Here is a 24,183-nt window from a genome sequence, read left to right on the forward strand (position 1 = left end):
AGTTTTGTTCACTTACTGATTGATTCATATTCAGGAGAAAGTCAAAAGTTATTGTTATGTCTCATTGTGCTGGGATGAAGGAAATGAAGTGAGAATTATAAAACTAAAGCAGACTGTCTTTCTTAAGCCATACTATTGGGGTTTCAGAATATATCAAAGGATACTCAGCCTAATATGGTAAATACTGTAGCCATTCCAAACTAATTGACTTAATTTGTTCTCTGTGAGAATGTTAAATTCATGCTTTTACTGGAGAAGTTAGTCTAAATGGAAATTCTTAATTTTGATATTATTAAATGTCATCTGTGGAAAGTACAAAGGCTGATAAAAGATTTTAAATTTTCATACTTATTACAAAAATTTTTTTAGTGTTTATTTGGATAAATAATGTATAAAGTTTACAGTTTTGCTCAAATCCCATGTAATTTATTAAAGTAGGCAAATGAAAAAAAGTGTCTATATATAACTCATTCCTTCTTCAAGTAAGTTATTAAACTAATCCAAAAGCATTGTTTATTCAACCAGAGAAAAGATCTCTGAATTTTGTATCGCAAAGGAGTTGAGATATAAATTTCCATGGCACTTTGCAGAAAGATACTTCTTTTTAAGGTATTCTTTTGGGGGAAGAGATAGAGACAATATTAGATGGAGTGGGAAAAGTTAACTTTCAAAAAGTCGAGATTTTCAAAGCATAGTCTCCAAAAATCAACATGTGAACAAAGACTAGTACATCAATTAAGAATCATGTCAGCAGGAAGTGAGATAGTGCAGAAATAGGATGATAATATACTCTAGGTTTATTTAAAGCTTTGTGAGCTATCAATGTTAGTTTTTACTTTCCTTCTTGCTCTCAGTATTAGGGACCTGTGAAGAGGATATCAACCTCACAATCTAGGATGTTGAAATAAATAGTTGATGAAATTGGAAGGACTGTCAAAGTTAACCCCTCATCCCCCACTCATACTCTATTCAAGTCAATCCACTTACTATCTGCAATACCTTCTTACTTCTCTTCTGGGAGTTAAATACAGTGTTTTCAATTTTGTTCTAATCTTATATCACAATGTAGTACAAGCATTTATACCAAGATGACTTTATTCTTCCACTCTGAAATTGGTTCTTCTGCTGTTACTTGCTCCTCCTGCATTTCTGAAATAAGCTTCATAATTTTCAATTTATAACATGGCAATTTATAACATTGTTGGTTTTACTCTTGTGACAAGTCCAAGTGTGTCTTCTATGTCAAATTTAGGTTAAAATGTCTCAATGTTAGAAACGTGCACTTTTAATTCATTTCATTATAATATTAAGCATTTACTCATATTGCTTTTTTCAGCTCTGAAAGCATATTTCCATCACTCTACCATCACTAGAAATATGCTTGAAAATAATTTTCTCCAATTCACAAAGGATGAAAGTGAGTGCTTATGTGCTTTGTACATTAAACAAATGGCTATCCCAAACTGAAGCTTGAGTAGAAATGTTGGACACCTTCTAGTTTTAAAGGATTCCTTAAAAGTTGAAATTGTTCTGTTTTGTATTCATGTATTTGTATAGTGATCCATGCTTAATTCTTTTTTAAAAAAGTAGATGTGTGTTTCATAATACACGTTTGTGGTGATTCATTGTTTATAAAGTAAAAAAAAATGCTACGAATAGGTTAATGTTTCTAGGGCTGCAGGAGCAGTGTATAATTTATACCTTGTGTTTAGTTAATGAGGATTTGAAGTGCTTTCATAGTGGTTGAATATTCTAGAAGATGATTTTATTTTTTTGCCATACTAGGGAGTGAACTCAGGGCCATGTGTTTGCCAAGCAGGCACTCTACCACTTGAGCCACACCTCCAACAGTTTTTGCTTTAGTTATTTTTTGAACAGGGTCTCACTTTATACCCAGGCAGGACTGGATCTGGATCCCCCTATATAAGCTTCCTTCATATTTGGGATAACAGGAGTGCACCACATGCCCAGCTTTTATTGGTTGAGTTGGGGTCATCCTTACTTTTTTGCTTGGGATGGCCTTGAACTATGATTCTCTTGATCTTCACTTCCCCTGTAGCTAGGATTACAGACGTGAGCCACTGCACCTGGCTAGGTGATTTCTTCATACTTAAAATTCTACCAGAAAAAAAGACATTATAACTGAAGTTTGTTAATTTACATAATCAAACTTTGAGAGATATCTTGTTATTAGTCAAATGAATGGGCTTCATAAGAGAGGCTTGTTTAAGAAGATTGTTAAAGTCCCACTTTTTTCCATGGACAAGATATACAACAGCTAATCAGTACAGAGTTCTAATTATAGTAGGTCTGTTACAAAGGTTCAGAGCATCACAAGTTATGCGACTGCCACTCCAGAGAGGACTCTTCTGCTTAAAGTATCAAAATGTCAATGTATTTTCGTATAAGAAAACTATGAAGTTAAAAATTGCCCAGGACAGAGAAGGAGGGTTCTCAAAACCACAGTGGACATGAAGGAGTTGTAAGTGTTTCTGTGACTGTCTGTTTGCCATAAAAGATTCCATTAGTGGGAATAATTTGGATCTAAAATCTTCCTTTCTTTATAATTTCACATTTGCTAAATAGGAAAATCAGTTCCAACCATTTTGTGACATATTTTGTATTGGTGGTAGTTCTTAGTAAGTGAAGTTAAAGAAGTATAGCACTTACTCTCAACAAGTTTAGAGTTCAGTCTTAACTGCTGACTTATATTTACTTAATATCCTTAGAAATAAGGCACACTAAGTAAACTTGTTTCCATGCTAAAGGATAAATTGAAAGTATATGATTGAAGAGAGGGAAAGAGGGAGGATGGAGAAGAATAAGAGAAGGAGAAAGTGGAGGAGGAGGAAAAAGAACAGAGGAGGAGTTGGAGAGGAAGAGGAGGGTGGGGAAAGAAGAAATGGAAAAAATTAATAGTCTTTTTTTCCTGGGCTTGAATTTTATTTTGCAACTGAATCTAGATCATGGTGAACACAACTTCTCAGGCCTAAAATCCCTGCCTAGTTAAGATTATACGATTTCTGTGCACTAGTGTGTACATTAAAGTTCTAATTTAGTTCCTCTTTGTGATTCATTAATATCACTGCATAATATTAAAAATGATTGAGTTTGCTCAACATGTATATAGTCTCCACATTTTCAGAATTGATGGTGGGTGGGGAAATAAGAGCAACTGAAGTAACAGTATCTACTCAGTGAAACTGTCAATATTTTCATTGCAATAGATTATTTTAAAGACATTTCTACTGGATCAGTTCATTTCAAATCTCAAAACAACTATAGCGATTTTACGATCAACAATATGAACCTCAGAAGTTATATACCCTTAGGTACATGAATAGCCATTAACTTACAAATCTATGTTGAGAGAACTGATCTTCTGCCTCCAGAAATTGTTCATTCATGTTATTATGTCACTAGGAGTTGAGGGTTCTGTATGCTGAAGATCCATTATTATTATTCATTCACACAACTGTATTATTTTTATAAATGTCCTCTTAGACAAGTTTCCCCAGACTTGTATAAAGAAACAAAGGCTCTTAGTGAAAATTCATATGCTTTCTCCTTTCATGTAGCTACCAGTTTGGTACATATGGAAGTTTATGAATATATACATTTATATGCATTTTATGTAGAAATTTATATCCAAAGCAAATGGAGAGGGTTAGTTCATAAACATGAAATGCAGGTAATTTAAATATTTTTGTAGGTGATGGTCAAAGTTCTAAAGATAAACTTGAAGAATTCTTGCTGGCAGTTCTTCATTAAACTACTCATGAAAATACAATAATCTGTAAAATAAGAATTTTAGTTCCCTATATTTAACCCCTCCTTGTCCTCATTCCTTTCTTTCATGTGCTCATCAAGTATGAATTTACTGTACACTATATACTTGGTGTCATCAGCAGGTAGTAGAAATATACAGAGGAAAATCAAGACCAAACACTTTAATATTTATAATGGATTCATGTATTGGATTACTTTTGTAAGTACTCATGTGTAGTGTACACAAAGTTATATATCACTGCATGAAGACATCCTGTATGCTTCTCTGACATCTTACAGCAAGCAGTATCAATGTTTTACATTAATATTTATTCACTAGAATCATACCATCACAAACAATGCAACAGTGCATTAGCTTTAGAAAAATATAAATTTTGATCCTACAAGCTGAGTATTGTACTTGATATCCAATTTTTAATACTTATTAAATACTTAAAAAAATAAATATGAAGAAGACTCTGTGTCATTTCCTAACAGAGGGTGAGGTTATTTTCCTTTCCAAAATCATCATGAGAAGTGTGTCAAGTTGTATAAGATGTATTCTTTCTCCCCATGAAATAACAAATGACATTGGAAATAACCACCTATTCATTTCTAGAAGGTTAACATAACTTTCTCTCTAGAGCTTTAAAAGTGTTCATATATTAAGAAGTGAACATATAATAGATAGCTCATAAAATGAAGTTCACTGATTCACAATTGAAGAACAGCTCAGCCTGAATTACAGGCATGACTAAAGTATAGTTTTATTACTTTCAAGTAGTCAGAATAAATGAAAGGCTGCATAAGGGAAGGAAAAAAGTACTTAAAGAAATTGCATTACTAAATAAGTATCAATTAACCTATCAATAGATGAAACATAAAAGAGACATTTGCATGCCATGTGTGCTGGCAGAGTTTGGTGTCTTATATAACACCACCTCCCTTAAAAATCTTGCTTGCAAATATGTGTTTCTTGAACAGCTTGACTTCACTTGATAGTGGTGCTATTTTCCATTTTTCTGTTTCCCACTTCAATATGGAAAGCTGCCTAGTTTCCATCAGTTTACTTTCTATTATATCCTTGTTTGTAACTTACTTAGTGCTTCACACTGTATTTTATGACTTCATAAGTATGATATGTCACAGAACAAGCTGAGGGACTGTGCAAGGGCTGTCACTTTATCAAAGCATTAAGGAATTCAAACTATTAGCCTACCATATCAACATGTTATCTCTTCATGTGTAAAGTTGTTCATACAGAGTCACTTTGACTCTACTGAAAATGTCACCATATTAACTTAGTCACATTATCAGTAGCAAGATTTTTTTTAAACTGAAACACAGTCAGACAAGCACTGTTTCAGATGACATTTCTCAAATTGCTTCTAATCGATGCTCAAGATGATTTTAAGTGATCTTAATTCCAGCCCAAGGAAGAAATTTGTGAAACAAAACTCTGCAGCAGCATTTCCTCAGACATGGTTCCTGAAATATATGGTTTTACTGAATTAATTAGTAAAGTTTTCATGTTAAATTTTCATCATAGATATTATGATAGAAAACATTTACCTTTAATAAACTTTCAGACTTTAAGAATGAACCATCAAAGAATTTACCAGAGATGATTGATGAGACTGAATGTCCCAAAATAATGGAAAATGATGTCACATTGTTTCGTTTCAACTCTGTCCTTAAACAGTAATCAACTGGGAAAACTTTAAAAAGCACTGAGATTACCAAAGCATCAGTTTTTCAGCCAATAATATGCCAATAACAGAAAATCTTTCTTACAAGCTTGCTATAACAAATTAGGTTATCTATGCAAACAATCTTTGACAAATATATCACACACAACTTAAAATCAATTAATTGGGCCAGAATGGTGCATATTTGCCTTCCTATCTACTCAGGAGGTGGAGATTTGGCTAGTTCAAGGCTAGACTGCTGTTTCTAACTAGTCTATTAGATGTAACATACTAAACACACAAAGACTGTATATGTCACAAAATTTCATGATGGAATTTGTTTGTACAATACTCTGACAAGCTTGGAATTTCCCAAATCTTTTTTAAATGTACATAGCTGGATTGATCTTTTATGAAACTTTGAGTGTATCTTTTGTTATGCATGATAAAAAGAGTACTTAGACTGATTAAGTCAGCCAGACTGCATTATGCACTTCAATTTCCCACCTATTCAAATGTATCATATATATATATATATATATATATATATATATATATTTAATTTTACAGTACATCACACTTAAGGATGTAGTGACTTTCATTTCCAGTTAACACTGGGATTAATAATATGACCTACTTTGGTAATTAGAATAAGATACAAGTGATGTCAGGCTATTTCTGAGCCTCCACCTTATCTTTAACTGGTTCGCTTTCACGCTGGTGCCATTTCTATAAATGAAAGAAGTCAAGGCTAGTTAACTTGACTCAGAGGTGATGAAAGACAGATGGAAAAGAACAGCCAATCTCAGTAGATGGAGCAAGTCTGGTTAAGATCCATAGACCTCCTAGCTAAGTGTAATCTGCAATCAATACTCCATCTCCAGGTCAAAGAAAACAAGGTTATTTACTTTAAGCACTTCTCTTTTGGATGGTTTAGTGCATCTTAAATACTATGGACTAAAACTTTATATTTCAGTTTAATGTAACATAAAAGTAATATATATATATACACACACACAAAGGCACATGAACTTCTAAAATTAATGCATAGGAATATATATATATATACATATAGAAATATATATGTATAGGTATATATATATATATATATATATATATATGCATGCAGAGAGAGAAAGAGAAAATCAATGTCATTATAAATGTCATTAGTTTCTTGTTTTAGGAAAAGTCACATCAAAAGAGCTAAGTATCTCAAACTTTGCAACTTTTATTGGATGTCTAATGAAAAGATTTTCCCTGGTTTGGTTCAAGTGTTTTAACAATTTGGTGGATATTATCCTTATATGACATCCATAAAAGCATCCATAACAACTCCATTATCAAAGTTTTCTTCTTTATAGGCAAACTAAAACAAAAATTGAATAAAAATTATGTACCAAAAATTTAGAATGAATGCAGAAACCTTAAACCAACTGAAACTACCATAAGAAAGGGACTAATGTAGAATGAAGAAAATTAGAGAAAATAAACCAGTTGGGATTATAATACATTTATACACGGAAATATCACAAGGAAAATCCCTGTGTAGCTACCTTTATCTCAAACTAAAATGTCTTATTTTTCATTTTTTCTTTTCTCTCTCTTTCTACAAAACTGGAGAACAGGAGTGTGGAACAAGCCTGGCCCAGGAGGAAGGACTGACACTAGTGGGAGTGTGGAGGTTTTGGGGAAAGGGTTTAAGAGGATATATATGGTGCAAAAAGTGTGTACACATGTAAGTAAATGCAAAAAAGAAAAAAGAAAAAGAACACAAAAAATTTATTCTAGGAATTTACTATATATGAAATTAGATTTAATATTTGCTTTTGCTTTTGAAAAATAAATGAGCTTATTAAGAGTTAAGAAATGGTGGACCAACACCTAAATTCACTGAAGTCACCACCTCACCCAATCATAACAAGTGCCTATTTTATTGATTTATTTTCTTTTTTATGAATGTATAATAATTGTCCAAAATAAGGGATTTCATCATGAGAACTTCATACATACATATAATCCATTTTCATGATATTTACCCTGTTATCCTTTCTCTTCCTCTTCTCCTTCTCCTTTTCACTACCACATCCCTTGGATTTCTTTTACTTTCATATCTTTCTTTTTCCTTTTCTATGAGAGAAAACATGTGATACTTGTGCATGTTAAATGATTGGCTCATTTAACTTACCATAATGATTTCTAATTCTAGCAACTTCAGGAAAATTCTATTAAAGTAAATAAATCTAATTCATTCTTTCATTGCATTGTTTTTGGTGTGTGATTGGACTAAATCAAGCAAAATAACCACAGTTTAAAAGGTTCATAAGTGTTTGAAAGCAACTTTGTCCTATAAGGACTGAATGGGATAATGAGATAATTTTCTAGCTCAGTACATTTACAAATCAGTGATGATGAAGTGAATAATAGATTGATAATAATATATTTAAGTAGAATATGTTTTATAATTCTTCCATCATTTTCTGCTGGCTAATTATGTGTGAACAGTTTATTCTTTTACTTCAAAAGCTTGTCAATGTGTGGGATGACTATAAAGAGTAAGAGATCCATTTTTTTTAAATTGATGCCAGCACTGAAAACTCTTTTGCCTATAGCTGGAATTTGAAATTATTTGCTCCTTATTATCTCTATATTTAAATGTGTTTCACCATGGTTCCCTCTAAGCAAGTATGATTTATATTCTGAAATAAGAGCATTGATAGGTTTTAGTAAGCTCACTTCAGTAATTGTTAGAGAATAAATTAGAAGAATTTTCTGAAATTTCCCCTCAGTTTATAATAATATAGATATTTAAGTGTAAAATTCAGTTCATTAAAAAAATCTAGAGAATCTAGTGTTCTGAAAATACATTCAAAATTTTAGATGAAAAATAGATGTTAATTCTCATCTTGAATGTTTTATGATGTAACACATTTTAGCATCCTCCACCTGAATTTTCTGATTATAAGGCTATTTTTAATCTTAAAAAAGACATCTAACAATCAACCCACTAAAATCATTCTATTATGAAATTATTTTCAAGTGGATTTAAAAGCAGTGAAGTAATCTGCATTTCCCTCAAAAATATGCTTGGATATATTTTCAGTCATTAATATTTTAGTCATTTAAAATTTTGTGCTTGCAAGGTGATTGTTTACAGGTTCAGGGGATACAAGTTAAATTATGCAAGTTTAGAACAAAAAAATAGTTTCCATTTTAAATGTGAAAAAAAATAAGGGTCACCACTTGAGGACTTGTTTGAACTCCACTCTGGACTCCCATCACTGACTGATGAAGCTAAACATATGCTCATTGTCGATTCTAAGCAAACTCTGTGTTGAATCATTGGATGTGACACATCAAGAGCCCATGGGGCAGGAAGGCACAAGAGTGGAAAAGCACTCAGTTGTAACGTTTCTAGAAGTAATAGTAGCTAATTCTCGAAAATATTTTGTAAGTTTTACCATATCAACTTTGTGATTGATACTTCAAAGATATTACCTCACTTACATGCAACAAATGAATCACATAACACAGATGATGTGAAGAATGATTTCTGTAAAGATTGTGTCACTTTTTACATTCCACGAATCTTTTACAAATTTCTGTAAGAAAATTGGTTTAAATGTGGAAAAAGCTAAATCATGAAAGTATTATTTTCCTGATAACCAATTATTTAATTGACTACATTTTTATATTGCAGGCCACACAAGACTAAATATTATTCTAAATATTAATAACCATATAGGATTTTAGTGTTTCAGAACACTTGAAGACATAGTTATGGGCAATTTCTTTCTGAATAGGACTCAAATTGTCGAAGAAATAAGAGAAAAAATTTACAAATGGGATTGTATCAAATTTAAAAGCTTTTGCATTTCAAAGGAAACTTTTATCAGAATCAAGAGATAGCCTAAGATTGAGAGAAAATCTTCACAAGCTATTCATAGGGAAAAGGATTAGTATCCAAAGTATATAAAGAGCTAAAAGATTCAATACCAAAGAACAAATAATGCAATTAATAAATGGACAAATCAATTGAACAGACAGTTCTCAGAAGAAATACACATGGCTAATAAATACATGAAGAATTGTTCAATATCTTTAGCCATAAAGGAAATGCAAATCAAAATGACACTGATGTTCCATCTCACCTGGTCAGTTTAACAGTTTTTTAGCTCAAAAATGTTGAAAAGTGAGGAAAGTGGGTTAAGAAATAGTAATATAGTTGGTGTCAATGTGATCAAAGTCCATTATATATATGTTGTGAATATCACAATGAAACCCTTTATAGAAATAATTTATGCTAATAACAAAATTTTTAATCTGCATATGAGGGAGAACATGCAATTTTTGGCCTTCTGAGCCTGGCTAACTTTGCTTAACATGATTTTCTCCAGTTCCATTCATTTACTCGCAAATAAGAAAATTTCATTCTTCTTTGTGGTTGAATAAAATTCCGTTGTATATAAATACCACATTTTCTTGTCTGTTTCCATAGCTTTCTTATTGTGGATAGTGTTGCAATATACATGGATGTGTGGTGAATTATAGACCTAAAACAAATGCAGTAATGTTATTGGATGTGGGTCACACACTAAGAGGAGAACTCACACAGAAAGGATAGGGAAAGGGAAGGAAACCTAAAACTTGAATGTGGTTGATGTGCTCACTGTAGAGGAGCGAATAAAGTAATCTTAAACTGGCAGAGAAAAAAAAAAAGTAGTGAAGAGGTCTGGTAGAGATAAACCAATGTGGGTTTCAATACACATGTGAATGAAAGCAACTCTAGGAATCTCTTTGTATAAATGTCTTCATCATGAACTAACAAGAACGCTATGTCTTTCTATTATTTCTTCAACAAAATCAGAGAACAAGAGAATGGAACAGGTTCTGCCTGGAAGCAGGGTGGTGGTGGAGAGGTGGCCCAAACAATGTCTACAAATGTGAGTAAATGTAAAAATGATAAAATATTTTTAAAATCCTGAATATCCAACTAATAAATTGTGAAGTCAGATTTGAAACCAAAAAAAAATTTGTAAATGATTTTTAAATGATTGACTTGCAGAACCCTGGTGATTTCTTCCTATTGTCCTGAAACGATAAAATCCATAAAGACAACACATAATATCATGCAAGACCCACAATTTCAATATTACTGTGAGACAGAAAACATTATAATCCTATGTATTCTTTAAGGATAAGACAATGGGGAGAAATCTCAGCTGAGCTCCTACCACAAATCCATGTCTGCTTTAACCTCCTGCATGCAGAGAACATGAAAGAGGAAGTTGAAAAGACTACATCATGAAAGAACAAGGAGAAGAGCACACAGCAAAAGCATACAAAATCATCCTCAGAGTTAGACTGAAGAAGTAATTAGAAAGATAGTGAACACAGATTGAGAATTTTTAGTTCAGATACTTCATGTTCCTGGTTGTGGACTTATGGATTGAAAGTATGGGATCACTAGTGGGAATTTGCAAAAGCAGTGGTATTGTTAAAGAATCAGGTAAAGAAGAGAAAGCATAATTTATGAAAGAAATAAAGGAAGTAGAGGGTAAAATAAATACCTTGTAGAGGAAAGTATGCTATAGCAATGAAGGAGAAAAGGCATCAATTGTTATAAAAATAAATCTCAGCAAAAGGGAGAGCTAACAGAAGAACTCAGAGTCAGAACCCAGACTTCTACATAAGAATAGAAAAAGGTAGACAACATCAAAAGCCCCCTTATAAAGTCAGATATTGCAAAGCACATATTTTTTTCCCTTAGAAAGTTTCAGCAACAAATCATGAAGCGTAGAAAAACTGACCCCAAGGAAATTACAAACCTGTATCCTGCAAAAAAATTTAGAAATATAAAATATTACCATGAATGATAAATATAAAACATAATAACAAAAATTTAAAACATAAAGAAAATATAAGGAAATATGATTGAAAATGAAAAACTTTATATGCAAAAGATAAAAATATCAGAAATGAGGAGAAAATTGCAAAATGGTAGTGAGATGGCTTTGAATGAACTTTTAATGAAGAACATTGAAGCTGGATGTGGTGGTGCACACCTATAATCTCAGAACTTGGGAAACTGAAGCAGGAGTATTGTGAGTTCCAGGCTAGCTTGGGGTACATAGCAAGTTCTAGGTCAGCCTTACCTGCAGAGGAAGACCTGTTGAAAAAAGAAAAAGAAGAAAGAAAAAAACAACATTGAATCAATGCAAGCAAATAACCTAAAGACTAAACATGAGATTAAAAAAAAGTACAAAGGACAAGAGCAAAAAATGATTGAGATTGAAAAAAGGCAAAGGAAGATGATCTTTTGTATTAGTTGTTTCCCTGAAGAAGAAAATCAAATAATGGACGAAAATTAATATTTCCAAGTATAAGCTTGAAAATTTTTAAAAATAAATTTGATCTGATTATGGATGTTATCCTGATATTTGGGTAGATATGTACCACTCCTTCCAACTGAAGAAAAATAAGGAGGTATTTATAATACTTATGATACTAAATAATTTATAACGTTTCTTAGTTCCCTTGCCCCAATGAACCTAAAGCTTCATATTATGATAGAAGTGCAAATAAATCTATGCCTCGTGAAATACCAAGTAATCAGATGTAGAAACAGTTGACTAAAGTTTTGTCTGGATTCACTTTGAAATTTAGAGTGAAAAATTTACCTTCCTTTAACAAACCACTAAAACTCTAGTAGCTCTTTTATGACAGTATTTACTAAACTCTTCTGTCTAATGCACTTATTCATAGGAAAAGTCTAAGAGCAAAATTTGATTTATGAAATAATACATATAAATAGTAACTTATAACAATATTATACTCTATAGTTGATGGACTCTGAGCTTCAATTACAGACTAGCTTTGGGTAAGGTCCAGGGATAGCTATTTTTTAAATTCTCTGCAAATATGTATCCATTCAAAAGACTTCTATTTTATTGACATGGAATCGGTCCCTAATTATGAAAATGTTTCAGTGAAAATCTGTTTCAAGCATAAAATACACTGAAAATTTACTATTACAAAAAAATCGTTATTTTTTCTGGGTATAAGATAATTTATTATTTCAATCTGATTCCTTATCATCATGTATGATTTGTACCTACAAGATGTTTTGCAAAATTCATTTCAAAGATGATTGCTTTGTGTAGTTTGCACTTCTGCTATTTCAGTTTGCATCATCCTCTGAAAATCTACTTGTTTTCTGAACCAGCGTTCTCATTAAAGTTTTGATGGCTGATTGCAGTTGATGTGCACTATATAATCACAAAGCTTAGTCATATAGCTTGAAACAAGTACGGCATCTAGCCTTTCTTAGAAAGCAATTAGGTAAAATTTAACATCTTTATACCAAGATTGCCGCCTCTTAAACAAATTCTGCTCCACCTGTCTTCCATTTTACTTTCTTATCACATTCCAACTTAAAAAACTACCTTTAATTATTCTTCTTTACATGATTTTCTATTTTGTTTATTTTGACTCAGCACCTTGAATAACTTCTGAATTTTTTACTTAATTTTTATAATTTTCTGTGGAACAATGCTTTTAATGGCTTATGAACTGAAAATTTATTATTATCTATATATGTATAGATAGATTTTAAAACTTCCCCTATTCCTGTAATAGTTTGCTAGAATTGTTTCAACAGGTTTCATTTTTCCATTTACATACATGTGTAGAGAAAATTTCCACCATATTCACCATCCAACTTTCCTTAAATCCTCCCCCCTCCCATTAGTACCCACTCTCCAGACAGGAGCTGTTCTGCCTTCCTGTACTATGTTTTTTGTAAAAAAATTAAAATGGCATTATACTGGTTTAAGATAGCTATAAAGAGTGTGTTTTATTTATATTTAAAAGTGAATGAAATACATAAATATTTATCAGCAGAAATACTCTCATCCTCTACAAAGCAGTTTGTTATACTCATGATGATTAATCATTGAAAAAATTATCTCAGTCTACATCTTCATTAGTGGTAGAAAGGAACCATGGCACAACAGTTAACTTGGAATTAAAATATTTCCTTGACATGAGAGGAATTAAACATTTTCTCATAGTTACATTTTATTCAAATACCTTTAAATCTTTTAAGTCTATTTAAAATTGTTTGGAGTTACTAATGGTTTGAATTTCCTAGAAATGTTCAGGTTCATGCATTTATCTGTAACAATATAAAGTAGTTATGTTAACAGAAATTCTTGCTTGAGTCTTCTTGCCTCTGTTATTTTTCTGGTGATTGTGGCAGTTAGCTGTATGCTGGATCTTCTGTCCTGCTGTGGTGTTAATCAGATGAGAGAAGACCCTGCTGGGAGTTGTGGTAATTACACTAGGATAGTTCATATCCTTCTGAACTTTCTCTGGGTCTTCATTTTTCCTAACAGTAAAAGTGATACTAATTAAAAATGAATGCTAATTATAAGCGTTTAAAATAATCTTTCATTGAAAGTTAGTGTAATTTTTCTCATCAATAAAATAAACATATAATCCTGTAGGGTTCTTTTGTGTAGTTATTTGAAATATTTAAAATGTTTCCATATGACTAATTTTGTAAATAATAAATGTTTCTATATATAAGGAAATATTTTTCATTTTCATTTAAGCATATTTTACTCCCTAAAGTCTTTTCATTTATTAGTAAGTGAACCTGCAATTAAATTTTATGGGTTATAAAATGCCATCCTGCTACAAAAAAACTGTAGTGTTTATTGAAATTTTAAAAACTAATCTTTATTTATAGAGGGCTAAGAAAAAATCTACTACCTGACTTTTTTTTTTTGCAAAAAATGACAAATGCAAGTAGGACTTTATATTAATGGATGTGTATTTCCATTGAGGTATTTCTAAGATGCTTTTTCCATTGAAATTAAATTCATAAGGTACCAGGCATTGGAAATGGAGGGGAAGAATATTGATTAATAAATTATGTCCTGAAATAATAAAATCATCTTCAAAATCACAAATATACTCGCAGAGAAAAATGGCACTAACAATGTGAAAGAATATTATTCCAAAATCTTGCTCATTATTATATGCTTAATTGAAATGTAAAGGAGTGGTTCTAAAATATGAATTATTAGCTGTTTCCTATTTAAATTTAACGGTTCTTTGCATAGTAGTTATTAATAAATCCAGAAAACCTTCTCTAAAGTAATAAACACTTCTGGTTTATCAGCACCACATGAAATTCTAGCAATTATTCCATGAAATCTGGGACAAAGAAGCTAATTGAGTATATTATTATAAAACTCTTGGGAGAGAAACAACAAGTTCAACAGAATTGTCAAAGGTTTGTAATGTCTCTTCTTTATAGGATTAATCTCTTTGGAAGCACAAGATCTGAAGTCAGTCTTAAAAGGCACAATCACATTTTAAGTGCTAATATATCTAAAGAGGTTGTCATTTCACTGATAACCAGCATCTTTAAAAATTAGATTCTGAAAAAAGTTAGGCTTCTGAACTTAGTTCATCATAATCTTCTAAAATTCACATAATTTAAGTCAAGTAGATTAAAATAATACATTGTTTAAAATTAATTTAGCACATTTTATATATTTACAAATGTAAATAAATGATGTGAAGTACAGAAAGTTTCTTAGAAATAGTTGATCTCTGACTCCAACTTTGTGATTAACTATTGATTCTGAGCTGTTATAATTATAAAATCAAGAATGCATAGTTCAAGTTCTGGATGAAGAATCAGATTTACTCTGTAGTTGTCTCAACAGTGAGGCATTTACAAAGGTCTTATATTTCAAGTTCCTACTACACTACAAAAAAATGGCTTTGGCAGCCATAAGCTTTATGAAACATTTGGGTAAAGGGCCCACATATTATAAGTTACTGTAGTAGACATGAAATATAATATACAGAAAAGTAGAAAAATTAGAAAATAATTTGTATTTTTAACTATGTGACTTTTAGGAAGTTAATTTGTTTGAAGCATACTTTTTTCATTTAAATGTGCTGTGGTAATTCAGTGATGTAACAGGATTTAGGAATATAAATATGACATGCAATATAGGATTTTTGAACCAGATAGATTGCTTTATCTATTTAACTTTATTAAATATTTCATTATTTGACATACACATGGAATATTTGAAGGTTTTGCAAAAATAAATCAATAATATTATTTTACTAGAAAGTGCATTGGAAAAATTATAAATTTCAATGTAACTCTCAAGCTATACAATATATGCCAAGCTCTCCTATAGTACTTTTTTCTCTTTTCTCCTGTTATTTTATCGTTTTTACATTTACTCACATGTGTACCCATTGTTTGTACCACCTCCCCCGACTACCAGGCAGAACCTATTCCGCCTTCTCCCATTTTGTTGAAGAGTAAACATGAGAGGTAGTAAAAAAGACATATCAGTTTTGTTTGTTGGTGATAAAGATAGCTACACAGATAGCTTCCTCGTATTGCTTCCATGCACATGTGTATTGCAACCCACATTGGTTCATTTCTACCAGGCTTCTTAGTTACTTCCTGGTCCCTTCCCACTGTGGCCTCTGCCATTTTAAGATTACTTTATTTGCTCCTCAACAGGGAGCACATCAACTACATTCTAGTTTTAGGTTTCCTTCCCTTTCCCTATTTTTCCCACACATGTTCTCCTCTTAGTGTGTAATCAATGTCCAATAATATTGGACATGGGTCTATAATCCACATATGAGTGAGAATGCAATTTTGGCCTTCTGAGCCTGGCTAACTTTGCTTAAGATGATATTCTCTAATTGTATCCATTTACTTGTGAATGACAAAATTTTGTTCTTTTTTTATGGCTGAGTAAAATTTTATTGTGTATAAATATCATATTTTCTTAATCCATTCATCTGTTGTGAGGCATCTTGGCTGTTTCCATAGCTTGGCTATTGTGAATAGTGATGCAATAAACATGGGTGTGCAGGTGCTTTGGTAATAACTTGAGTTGAATTTCTTCAGGTATGTCTCTAGGAGTGCTATTACTGCATCATATGGAAGATTTATGTTTAGTTTTTTAAGGAGTTTCCCTATTGTTTTTCATAGAGGTTGTACTAGCTTACATTCCCACCAACAGTGTAAGAGAGTTCCTCCGCCCAACCCCCCGCCTCCTCACCAGCATTTGTTGTTTGTGGTATTTTCGATGATAGCCATTCTAACAAAGTGAGGTGGAATCTCTTTTGACTAATCACATCTTCAATTTCTACTCATCTGCTATTATGAAAACTTCAGTAATAAAAACCATAAAGTTTCACACAAATGAAATTATAACAATAGATTATACAGTTGAAAATCACTGGTAATGTAGCCTTCAAAAAGAAATAAATAAGTACTTTTAACATTGATGAAGCTATTCTACTCTAACTAATAGGAAACATTGTGGTATTCTCCGTGAAGTTTAGCATAATAAAAATTTTTGCTAGAGAATAGTCCACATTAAAAGTGTATTATAAACCACATGGTTATAAATCCTGTAACTGTCCAGTAGTTTATAGAGTTGAACTTCATTATTCATAGGCTGGGTATTTTTCAACTTACTAAAATTTAATTGTAACCCCAGAGTCAATATACCAGCACATTTTTGTGCAGGGATTTGAAAAAGTTTAAATTGCCCAAAGTACACATTCCTAGTTCAGATTTAATATAGTGATGCTCTACCTTTTTCTATGAGCTCTTACACTGCACATTTTTCATGGTGTATTGTTTGCATGTTTTTATTTGTATGTTTTTCTTTGCTGATCTTGCGTTGACTATAGCTCCCAACTTGGTGCTGAAGTAGCCTCTTATATCCAAGCACCAGTAGGCTGGGATTTGCCTAAGTGAAGAAATTGTATTGGATAGTTTTGTTCAGAAATGAGCTGTACTGATGTTGGCTATGAGTTCAATGTTAATGTATAAACAATGGGTGTTAAATAGAAATGCACATAAGACAAGGTTATGTATTGATCCATTGAGGAAAATATTCTGGCTAAAAGAACATAATCCTGTATTTTCTCCAGGAAAAATGATTCCCTGTTCACAAATTCAATGTTCTGATAGTGTGTATAGAATAATGACAGTAATGAACATTGATTTTTTTCCCTACAGTTTTCAATTTTCAAAAACTGTAAATCAGAAATTACCTGATTAAGTAATATTCAAATGGATTAACTTCATGTTTTGTATCACTTGGTATTTACTCGAATGATTTCAAAATGTATGTCCACACAAAAACTTGCTCAGGAAATGTTTACAGCCTCTTACTGCTAATGTCTAAAGCTTGGGAGCAACCAAGCTGCCTATCAGTACTGAATGGATAAGTAAACAGTGGTGCATCTGTATAACAGAATGTAACTCAGCAATATAAAGAAATGAGCTACTAAGCCACAAAAAGACCTAAAGTTACGTTTACTAAATATTGCTAAATCAAAGATGTCAATCTGAAAGCTTATGATTCATAGCATATGATTCCAAATGGATGACACTATGTAAAAAGGAATAAAAGTCATATAGAGAGTATAAAAATATCAGTGACTTCTTAGGTTTACTTTGGAGAAGAGAGTTTTAGGGCAGTAACAGTATCTTGGGTGAAAGTATAGTGGCGGATACATATACCAAATATTTGTCACAACTGTAGAATGTAAAGCAACAAGAGTTATTCCAGGGATCAGTTCAACTGCACATATACTAAATTTAGAACAATACAGAGAAGATTAATATGGCCCCCAGACAAGTATAACATGCAAAGTCATGAATCATTTCATATTTTTTATAAAAGAATTATTCCAAAATAAATTATGAACTTCAATAATAATATATTAACATTGGATTATTAATTTTAATAAGTGTTCCACATTATTTCATTATATTAGTAATGGTTTAGCTATGGGGATAAGGATGAAGAGTACTGGGAATTAGTGTACTTTCTAATCAAATTTTCTATAAAATTAAAACTTCTCAAAAACTGTCTATTGATCATGAACAATCAATTTGTTAATTTTCTTAAATTCAGGAAAAATACCTAGTTTAGTCAATTGAGTAGAAAGAAATGGAGAATTCAGAGAAGTAGCAATGTATGACAAATGGTTTTGGAAACACCCTGAAATAACATCCAATGCTATAATACAGAATTAGCACAAAATCCACAAGTACCTTGTTCTACCAACACAGGTGTCATTGGATAGTGAAAGCTATAACTGACATCAACCTCAGTGCCACCTCTGAAAACTTCCACTTGCACTATGCCAAAATTGCTGTTTCTCTTGTGACTTCCTTTTTATGTCAGTAGCTCCAGAATAAAAGTTCCTGGGCTGCTCAGTCAATGGGCTGAAACATGGCTGGATGCTTACACCTTAGTGTTTAAGAACCCTATGCCTAAATTAACATGTTAAAAGCAAGATTTCTCCATGCATAGGAAGGAGGTTCATATTCTGAGCAGCCAAATATAATATTAACTATCCACTTCAAAAGATAACATTGTATGAAAAGAAAAGGTAATGTGAATAAATTGGCCACACTGTATTTTTATCCACTGTAAAAACTTGTTAATGAGTCAGCAAAAACCAAAAAGATGTCTGAAAATTCAGAAATTAAGTCTCAATTTTATATACAATTACCTATCTATGTACCCATCTATCTGTTTATTTATTTAATAAACCTTAAGGACTGATTAATATTTATGAGATTATACTCCCTTTTTGTTTTTAAAGACTAGGTCTTTGTTACCCAGGTTTCTCACAAACTCCTAGACTGAGCCATCCTTCTGCCTCAGTTTCCTTAGAAACTGGCCTGGATTAGCCTCTCACTCTTTATTTACTTTGAGAATAGAAATCTGGTCAATTTTCCATTTTATTTACCATTTTTCAGTACTTCTTAGCAATTTATTGAAGAACACCTGGATCTATATGACTGAAACCTATCTCTGTATACCCCTGCTTCTTTGAACTCATCCAATCTCACTGCTTCAAGGACCAGTTATATACTTCTAATCCTATTTAAAATCTATATTTCCAATTTTCTGTGATACATAATTTACATTTTTCTTGTATATGTATGTATGAATGTCCCTTAGTATTTGTCTCTTCTATCTTTAAATAACTTACAACATTAATCACTTTACCTACAGTAATTGTATATATTAAATGTAATGCTACCACAAAAATACATTAAAACTTGGACATTGTCCTTGAATTCAAATTGCATTTGCTCACCCTAACAACCTACCCCAATCTTATACATCTTATTGTGTAAATAATATGACCTTTCTCCTTTGTATTTAGCTAGACTCCACTGCTTTAGCTAGACTTATTTTTCCTAATTATATGTGTTGTATTTTAATTTGTTCCTCACTCTTTTGCTCTCTCAAATCATTTCCCTTATTAGTCCCTTTCACACAATTTTCACAGTGAGATAAACATGTTTCCTTCAACTCCTTTAACTCACAACCTAAGAAATATTGTCTATGCCTTGACTTGACATTCATTGCCATTCATAATATAGCTTCTACTACCTGTTCTCACCTTGAGTTTGTTCTTCATATAACCAAAGAGTGATGAAATTGTGCTTAATGTGTGGCAAGTTGAGAAGTAAGGTGATATATAGTAAAAATATATACCTGGGATTCTAATAAATCTGAGTGTGAATTTCACCTCTGCATCTTACCCTTAACTTGGTCATCTCAATTTCCCTTGGCTTCAGCATCATAATTAGTAAAACGAAACGAATCTGCATCTGTAAGAAGGTTATAATAAATTACAAAGACCTTAAATTATAACAAGTGTTTGGCATATATGTTTAAAGGAGCTTACTTACATTTGGACTCTCCATAGACCTTTCAAAGCTACTTTAATTCATTCAGTGTTTAATGAGTACCTATCATGTGTTAGACTCCACTAAGAATAGGAGAGGAGACCATTTCTATAAACCAAGCAATCATGATTCCTTTGATTTCTTTTCTTGTCTCTTTCTTTTTTTACTTTTGTTACAAATGTTTTTGCAACTTATCTGTTTAAAATTCTATACTTGCAGACTCACTGAGGACTGTAACATGCATTTTCTTCTTTTAAACTTATGAAACTTTTCTCAAATCAACTTCATTGCAGCTTGTATCCCATTTATTATGATTACTTTATTTTAATTTATTTATTCATTTATTTCATTTAGATTGTGGACACTTAGAGGAAAGAGCATGTATCTTACGATTTCTGTATCACCACACCAAAACTAGAATATAACATATAAAAAATATTATTTTCCTACATTTTAAAGTCTATGTTTACATTTATCCAAATACATTTTACAAAACTACCTATTAACTCTATGTTAAAAATATTGGGGATTTTTTTAAAGCATAAAAAAATCACTGTTGAAATTTCATTTGAGCTTAAAAGGCATTTCCATGGGAAAGAAATGTTAAATTGCAACATTTTACTAATAGTTTGACCAATTGGTATTTGAGATAATAAATTCTATAAGAGTTCAGGGTAGGAAAACAAATCACTGTGGATTACTCCACTTAAGTGAAATTTCCTTTGAGAGTTCAACTTTAGTGAGAGGAGAGAAAAAGCCAGGACATTCCAGGTAGATGAAAGAATGAAGTAAGCAATGGAGTAGAGCCAGAAAATTGCAGCATATTTTATGGGAAAAAATGTTAGATCAATTTTGTAAAGTAAAGAATTCACTGTGGAAAGTAGTGAACAATAAATTTGGCATCAAAAAAAACTGGCTTATGAGATGTCTAAAGACCAGGACTTCAGTAGCACTGTGTGATTTAAGTAGCAGAGTCACCACAACTGATTCAGGAGGTGGCAGGAGGCTTGTAGCATTGTATCAGACCATTTGGTCTTACTGTGAGGTACCTGAAGATTTACCTTCTGTGTGTCACTAGCTGGAGAGATCGATTAAAACCCAATTGAAATCATCTTAGTGTGAAATAATGATGGTCAAGACCAGAGTTTTGGTACATTATTTAGTCCTCTAGTGAAACTAATTTATTGTTGATGTCAAAACGATTGCAGTATCTCCAGATAAAGTACTAGATGTTCTTCTGATGTGTATATAATTTCCATAAATTTTATTCTACTTGATTTGTTTCCAAAAGTAATATGTTGAATTGCATTCATGTCATTTCTAGATGTGGATATTGTGTTAATAAAAATTGTTTTAATTAAATAATATTTATGTTTGTTCTCATTTATTAAGCTTATGAATTATGGAAAAGAGACAATTAATGAAATTATTTCTGCTTCTAAATGTTTATAATTTATTATGGAGACAGTCAAATTTATCAATATGATATAAAAAATGCTAAGTTGTGGATTGTCAAGGAAAAAATATAATAGCCTTGGTATTAAGAACTTAAAATGTACTAAGTTGATTCTTACTAATCAAATCTCAGACACATTAGCAACTGAAGCTTTGCGTCAGGTCACTTGCCTGAACAGAAACTGGTCATTTAAATGGTCAAACAGCAGTTTCCTCAACACTATTGTTAACTTGTGCTGACCTCCTGTAAGGCGGACATCCTCCTTAGGCATCCAAAGATTGAGATTGTACTCAATGCCTTCCTGCCACACTTTTTTCGGTGGTACTGGGGTTTGAGTTCAGGGTCTCACACTTGTTAGGCAGGAGCTATATCACTTGAGCCACTCCTCCAGCCTAATACCCATTTTATAGGACAGCTTAACATATGCCATCACCAATCATAACTCCTAACAAGTAATGGAATTTCCAATCCCTCTTGGTGTTTAAAGCTATAAATGCAATGACCAGTTTTTTAAACTACAAAGAATACTTTTCAAGTCTGCTTGAGTCTGCCTTTTCCCATATTTCAGTTGTAACTAGCCACAATTATAATTGTCTTTGTTCTTTACCAGATCAATTTTTTAAAATTTTTTATTCATTTATTCATGTGTGCATACATTGTTTGGGCCATTTCTCCCCCCTGCACTCTATCCTCTCCCTCCCATCACCGCCCTCCCTTGCTTCCAGGCTGAACCTGTTCTACCCTTATCACTAATTTTGTTGAAGAGAAGACATAAGCAATAATAAGAAAGACAAAGCATTTTTGCTAGTTGAGATAAGGATAGCCATATAGAGAGATTTGTAGCATTGCTTCCATCTACATTGTGTTACAACCCAGGTTGATCATCTCTACCTGACCATTTCACTAGTTCCTGATCCCCATCCCATACTGACCTCTGTTGCTTTAAGTTTTCTGTATTAGCTCCTTTGCAGTGAGAACATCAAACATTTCATGTGTTGGGTTTCCTAACTATCCCCATACCTCCCATATGTGCTCTCCGCTTAGCGTGTGACCTAAGTCCAGAAACATTACTGCCATTGCCCTAGATCTAAAGTCCGATCTGAGAGAGAACATACAGTTCTTGTTCTTCTGAGCCTGGCTAACCTCGCTCAAAATGATGTTATCCAGTTCCATTCTTTCACTTGAGAATAATAAGATTTCATTCTTCTTCGTGGATGAATAAAATTCCATTGGGTATAAACCACATTTTCTTAATCCATTCTTCTATAGTGGGGCCTCTTGGCTGTACCACAACTTGGCTATTGTGAATAGTGCTGAAATAAACATGGATGTGCAGGTTCCTCTGGAGTAACCTGTGTCACATTCCTTTGGGTATGTCCCCAGGAGTGGGATTACTGGATCATATGGCAGATCTATGTTTAGATTTTTTAGAAGCCTTCTAATTATTTTCCAGAGTGGTTGCACTAGGTTGCATTCCCACGAGCAATGTACAAGGGTTCCTTTTCCCCACATCCTCGCCAACACCTACTGTTGGTGGTGTTTCTGATGATGGCTATTCTAACAGGGGTGAGGTGGAATCTTAATGTGGTTCTGATTTGAACTTTCTTTATTGGTAGAGATGGTGAGAATTTTTTCATGTGTTTTTTGGCCATTTGAATTTCTTTTTTTGAGAAAGTTCTGTTTAGTTCAGTTGCCCATTTATTTATTGGTTCATTGATTTTGGGAGACTTTAGTTTTTTATGTTCCCTGTATATTCTGGTTATCAGTCTTTTGTCTGATGATGTATAGGTGACAAATATTTTCTCCCACTCTGTGGATGGTCTCTTCAGTTTAGAGACCATTTCTTTTGTTGTGCAGAAGCTTTTAATTTTATGAAGTTGCATTTGTCCATCCTTTCTCTTAGTTGCTGAGCTGCAGGGGTTCTGTTGCGGAAGTCCTTGCCTATACCTATTAGTTCCAGAGTATTCCCTGCTCTTTTCTATACAAATTTCAGATTTTTAGGACTGATGTTAAGGTCCTTGATCCAATTTGAGTTGATACTAGTACAGGGTGATAAACATGGATCTAGCTTCAGTTTTTTGCAGATGGTTAACCACATTTCCCAGAAACATTTGTTGACAAGGCCGCCTTTTCTCCATCATATATTTTTGGCACCTTTGTCAAAAATAATGTGGGCATAGCTGTGTGGACTCATTTCAGGGTCTTCTATTCTGTTCCACAGATCTTCATGTGTGTTTTTGTGCCAGTATCATGTTTTTATTGTTATTGCTTTGTAATATAATTTGAAGTCAGGTATTGTGATGCCTCCAGCATTGCTCTTTTTGCTGAGTATTGCCTTGGCTATTTGTGGTCTCTTGTGTTTGCAAATAAACTTATAGTAGATTTTTCAATCTCCTTGATGAATGTCATTGGGATTTTCATTGGAATTTCATTAAACATGTAGGTTGCTTTTGGTAGTATAGCCATTTTTACTATGTTGATTCTACCAA

At 32.4% G+C, this 24,183-nt stretch overlaps 1 pseudogene; it reads left to right on the forward strand.

The window, feature by feature from the left end:
- Positions 1–18,100: 18,100 nt before the first annotated feature.
- On the forward strand, positions 18,101–18,200 carry LOC141424437 (U6 spliceosomal RNA; annotated as a pseudogene).
- The last annotated feature ends 5,983 nt before the right edge of the window (positions 18,201–24,183 follow it).

The sequence above is a fragment of the Castor canadensis genome, chromosome 6 (assembly GCF_047511655.1).
Source record: "Castor canadensis chromosome 6, mCasCan1.hap1v2, whole genome shotgun sequence".
Taxonomy (NCBI): domain Eukaryota; kingdom Metazoa; phylum Chordata; class Mammalia; order Rodentia; family Castoridae; genus Castor; species Castor canadensis.